This window comes from Rhinopithecus roxellana, chromosome 15 (assembly GCF_007565055.1).
Source record: "Rhinopithecus roxellana isolate Shanxi Qingling chromosome 15, ASM756505v1, whole genome shotgun sequence".
In the NCBI taxonomy this organism is placed as follows: domain Eukaryota; kingdom Metazoa; phylum Chordata; class Mammalia; order Primates; family Cercopithecidae; genus Rhinopithecus; species Rhinopithecus roxellana.
The window spans coordinates 122,346,657-122,352,656 of NC_044563.1; positions in this window are offsets into that span (position 1 = coordinate 122,346,657).

The window sequence follows — 6,000 nt, forward strand, 5'->3', positions numbered from 1 at the left end:
TGTGTATTTTTCCTCTTTATTTTTCTACTTTTTAGGCATGTTTTCCAGTTTGATTAAAATGCAGCAAAGTGTGTCTCATGTCATCTGTGTCTTAGTGCTAGAGACATGCTAATACATTTTACGTATTGATAGTACTGGCTCTCCCTCCTTCCTGGGGGATGAACAGGGCTTTATTTTAATACAATTTGGAAATGGTGTCAGAATTCAAGGTTTTATTACTATAGCAACAGAGAATAATGGAAAGACTGTCAAACATTCAATGTTGCCATAGTGACAATCAGTTGCTTTACAGATATGTTTACTATTCCATTATGGTCAGTTTTTCAAATATGCTCATCTATATGAATGCTCAAAAACGGGAGAAAAAGTTCAGAATCATTTAAGAAAGAAGGAAGCTTCTCAAGAGATGAAAGTAATTTGTTTCACTGCCCATTATTTAATAAGAAACTCACAGAATCCACAAAAAAGGATATAAAAGAAATAGAAATTCACATTTCTGTCCTAATAAGTATTCTTCCTATTTGCAATCAGGGAAATTGAAGCATGGAGTTTAAGGCATGTCTGTATTGTCACTTCATGCTATTTCAAACCATTTTCTCAAAGCTTCCGAAAATAAGGGATTCTGCCATATTGAAATGGAAAAAAATTTTCCTTCTTAAGCAATACCATTGAGGGCACATGCCTGCCAAACAATTGTACTGACCCTAGAGAAAATCCTTAAAGCAAGCAATAGTTTATTCTTGTCTATCTGATTGTCTTCCTTTTCCTTTCAGAAGCCTCCTCCCCTTGCTGACAAAACATTCTCATTATAGTAACTCATCAAGACTATTAGTGCTATACAACTTCTTAGTGACCTTGTTTCATACCTGTCTCTTCCTCTTCCCATAATTATTTTCACTAGACTAAACCCAGGGAGGACAGGGGTGATGCTCATTTTCACCATTGAAAATGTAGTTTTTAGCACAATGCCCACCACATTATTATGTAGGACATAATAAATACTAGTTGAATGAATAAACTTCCATTAAAGGATATCCTTTGTTTCAGTCTCTCTAAGGCTCTACCAGATGACCGAAACACTAAACTCAAGGTGTTGTGTAAATAAGCAGCAATGGCCTAATGAGTCACTTTTTTCAAAGTACAAACTACTTTAGAAATGACTGGTATTTTCTGATTCATCTGGGAGGTGGTTGTTAAGTCAAGATGCACGTATTCTGTGGATGCAATTTACCAAATAGTAGTTAAGTTTCTGGATTGACTAGCAAAACTATAAGTAATGCAAACTGCGCGTGGGCTATAAATACAATAGTACCACTCTAATAATTTCTAATTCCTTTCATAAAATTATTTCAGTTCTTCCAAATGAACTGCCATCTCCAATTCAGGATTTCAGGAGCTTATCTCCATCAGCCAAGAATGGTATTTCTGGCAACAGGAAACATTCCCAGGTGCCTCTAATTTGTGGCTAATTATACTTCTGTGGTAGGAAGGATAACACCCCCTGAAAGGTGTCTAAGTCTCAATTCCCAAAACATGTAAATATGTTACCTTACATGGCATAATGGACTTTTCACATGTGATTAAGGATCACATGATGGACAAATTATCCTAGATTATGTTGTTGGGCCAATTTAATTGCGAGGTTCTTATAAGTAAAAGAGGGAGGAGGAAAGTGAGTGTCAGAGCGATGGCTGTGTGAGAAGACTCCACCAACCAGTGCTGGTACAGAAAAGGCAATAAGGGGCCCATAAGCCAAGAATAGGGGGAAGCCTTTAGAAGCTGAAAAGGTAAGGAAGTTAATTTTAACCCAGTGGCTCCAAGTTTGGACTTCTGACCTCCAGAACTGTAAGATGATATATTTGTGTTGTTTTAAGCCACTGTGTTTGTGTTGATTTGTTACAGCAGCAATAAGAAACTAATACAACTTACAGATCTATTTAAGGGAAATGAGCTTTCAAAGAGCAAAATTCTGAGATGCTTTGGATTTAGCCCACTTAACATTGAGTTACAAACCCTTAGCTCACCCACTACAGCTATGTTTATTTTCTAGTGGGCAAAAGAACTTCAACTATATTGAGGTGGAAAAAACTAAAAATAATAATGAGAAACAGCAATCATAAAAAGACCAAAAAAAAAGTAAAAATTTCACAAATACATTAATTAATAAGAATCAAAAACCCCAACCAGGTTAAATCAACACAGATGATTCAGTAATAATTATTTTTTCTCTGGAAAATTTTGGGGATTCTAATGATCTGCATATCCATGAACACAGAGGGACTTTGACGTGTTGTCAAGAATTTTATGCAGTCTGATTCTAAGTGAACTTATGATGTGTTAGTTTTAGTTTATGAGCATCAAATTTTATTATTCCTTAAAGGACTCCCTTGGAAGGTAACTCAGAATTAGCCCTCATCCATACAAAAAATTAAAGTCTTTGAAATAGACTTGTAAGAACTAAAAAAATAGCCCTTGGTTTGGAACACTTCCAGTGCAAACAGTAGGAAACCAAACTTTGAGAAACAGTGCGTAATCATTCTTCCTGCAAGTCTTGTAGGATGAGTTGGAGACAAAATCCCATTGTGGCATAAGATAAAGAGGGGTTGAAGGGAGGTAGGAAAAAAGTGTTTAACATGTTTATTCTCATGAGATGATCACACTCATTAGGTAGATTACTGTAAAATGATTCTTTTTCTTGGGACACTTGGGTTTGAGCTTTTATTTTTTATTTCATCTGTAATGTTTCTAAGTGTATCTCTATAAGATAAGGAATACTATACCATTATTGCACCTTACACAAATGACAATTGTTACAATTGAATCTAGGTATTAGTTACCTTACCAGATTAAATATGTGGCTGTGATGTGCTTACATGCCATGTTTTCCAAAAGCTTTATAGATAACTGACAGCAGATATTCCAAAGATTAAGATGCAAATCACTGGACACACAGGAGTAGAAGTTTCTCCATAGGTGATCTAGTTCAAATAGCTGAATATTCGAATCCCATTACGCCAGCAGCACTAAACTTTTCTAGCAAAATTTATTTGGATCCTTTAATTAATTCTCATAAGATTTCAAGCCTGTTTACATTTTGGTCCTTTAGAATACTTCTAGTGTTCTACCTCTTTTCAAATGTAATACACAATATTCTAGACATAAAAGCCGTATTCTAAGTGGAAATTCCTGTGGCAGAGTAATCAAATGATCATTTTTCTTATTCTGGATATTAAACTTCTATTAATGAAATCTAAGATTACATCAGTCTCTTGATTATCTATTTTGATTGTCACATTTATTTATTCACCAAAAATTTATTGGGGGCCTACTATGTAAACAAACAAAAATCCCTGTTCTTAACAGAGTTTACTCTCTCTGACCTATATCATTGACTTATAAATGTATAAATTCTAAATTTACTTTGAACTTATTTTGAAATATACTTCTAAGGTTCTGCCAGCTTCACTCCTGCTATAAGTCACTGCTTTTCCAAATGGTGTCTACTTCTGCTCTGTTCTGAAAACAGTTTTGAAGATTTTATAGCTTACCATGTGTAAGAGTCACCATTTTTTCATGATCAACAGATCTTTAAATAGAAATATTTTATACACTTTTTATACTTGCCATTTAACTAAAAATTATTTATGAAAACCATAACAATTGAAAATGAGCAGGACTACGGTGAAAAACCTAGAAAACAAGGCAACAATAACAAGAAACTAAATGATACAACTTCAGCACTTTTAGAAGAATATGCACAAATACAGGAAGCCAAGCATTGCCTTGTAGTTAATTGCCAAAATGAGAGCAGTGCACTACTGAGGACAATTATTAAGAGGCACATCACTTGGCATTTTCTGTGTTGGCCATTTGATTATACTTGTTTCCATTCGTGCATGTGGACTTTGGACATTTTTTAAAATTTTGCTGCAAAGAAAGCCAGGCATGTTTTTCTGTTTTATGTGGTGAACAAAATTGTTTTGCAGCATCACTGACTAAGGTAATAACTGTTATTTCAAGGCACTTTTCAAAAGCATGAGGCACTACTTTTGCTGGGAAGCAAAGATACCTAAGGTCATTTGACAAACTGATCCATAGGGAATTTCTCACAGCTAACAAAAGAAAGGGTCTGTTCAACATTCTAATACGACTGGTTGTGTTCTCCCTCACCCCTAACTCTAAGCAGTTTTTAAAACTTTCCTTCAGTGCTTTTTTTTTTTTTTTTTTTTTTTTTTTTTGAGACGTAGTCTCGCTCTGTCACCCAGGCTGGAGTGCAGTGGCCAGATCTCAGCTCACTGCAAGCTCCGCCTCCCGGGTTCACGCCATTCTCCTGCCTCAGCCTCCCCAGTAGCTGGGACCACAGGCGCCCGCCACCTCACCCGGCTAGTTTTTTGTATTTTTTAGTAGAGATGGGGTTTCATCGGGTTAGCCAGGATGGTCTTGATCTCCTGACCTCATGATCCGCCCGTCTCAGCCTCCCAAAGTGCTGGGATTACAGGCTTGAGCCACCGCGCCCAGCCTCCTTCAGTACTTTTAAAAACTGCTCTATCCTGTCTCACCTGTGCTCAGGTGCTCAACATCTTTTGCCTATATAAAGGAATGATCCCCCAAATAAATCTCCACTCCAATCTATCCCCATTTGCTCTTCTCCAGATTCTCATATTAAAGCATAAGTCCCATCTTGTTTCCCTCTTCCTCAAGAACCTCTTATCCTGCTTCCTGATGTTCTTTTCCATACCAACACCTCAACTTCTGAGTCTTTACAAGGTAATTTCTATTTTTATTTCTTGCCACCAATACGCAGGGATTCTCTATTCTCTACCTGTACCTTTTATTTGGGATTTTGTTCACATAGAGATTTTTGTCTGGTTTTATTGTGTGCTTAGAGGGAAGTTGGGGAGCAGAATGGTGGGGTTTATATGCTAGGCTGCAATATATGCCTATAAGTGGGTGAGTTTCTGTGTCTTTGGCAGGAAAGTGGGTTATTATATCTTGGATAAGCATTGAAAGTTGGCAAAAAGAATAGACAGGACAGTGGAGACCGCCCGACAAATAAACAAACAAACAAACAAAACTTCAAAGACAGCACAGGAGGAAGGGTTTATGTGGGCACCGGTGAAGGAAGAGGCAGACAGTTGAAGATCTGGTTGGGTAGCAAGCTGGGCCTAGTTATACAAACAGGTGTCAGGTTCACAGCAACACAAGGACTTATAGTAGAGGCTATATAAAAGGTGAGTTTTGACCATTTCTCTATGCATAATTAAGTGAGTTTGTTAGTAAGAGCAGTATAAGATATTGCCTACTCATGGCTGAATTAGAAGTTTAATCAGATAGAAATATTTTAGCCATTAATACACATGTTTTAAATTGCATGCATTGATTGATTAGTCGTTGTTGTTCTTCCTATCAAGCAGTTTTGTGTAGTGGAGACATCACTGGATGTCGATTCAAAGAGGTTTGAGTTCGTGGAAGATGATATATTGCAAAAATGGCTGCAATATCTCTCCCATCCCTCTCAATGTTCTCCTGCAAAGTGGCTTTGCCACTCCCCGATCAAGAGAAGGAGTCTACTTCTCTTTCTTGAATCTGCACGGGTCCTGTGACTATCTTGACCAAAACAAAAAGGAAAACAAACAAACCCCACAGCAAAAAACCAGCAGAAGTAATGCTACGCCAGTTCAGACATAGCCCTTAGCTGGCTTGGCAGTTTCCACTTTGCCCTCTTACAAAGCAGCCATCATATCAGAAGTTTGGCCACACTGATACTACCAAGCTGTGAGAATCCCAGGCATTGTGGATAGGTCCTAGAGGAAAAGATGTCACATGGTGAAGAAAAGATGCCAAGAAGCACCGAGGAGGCAGACAGGTAAGTGAAGAAACCACCTTGGAAGTTGAATCCTCACCATCTGCGCCTGATGCTTCATAGAATATAAACTACGAAGCCAAATCTTTTTGGAATTCTTGATCCACAAAATGGGGAGGGAGAGAGATACAATGGTG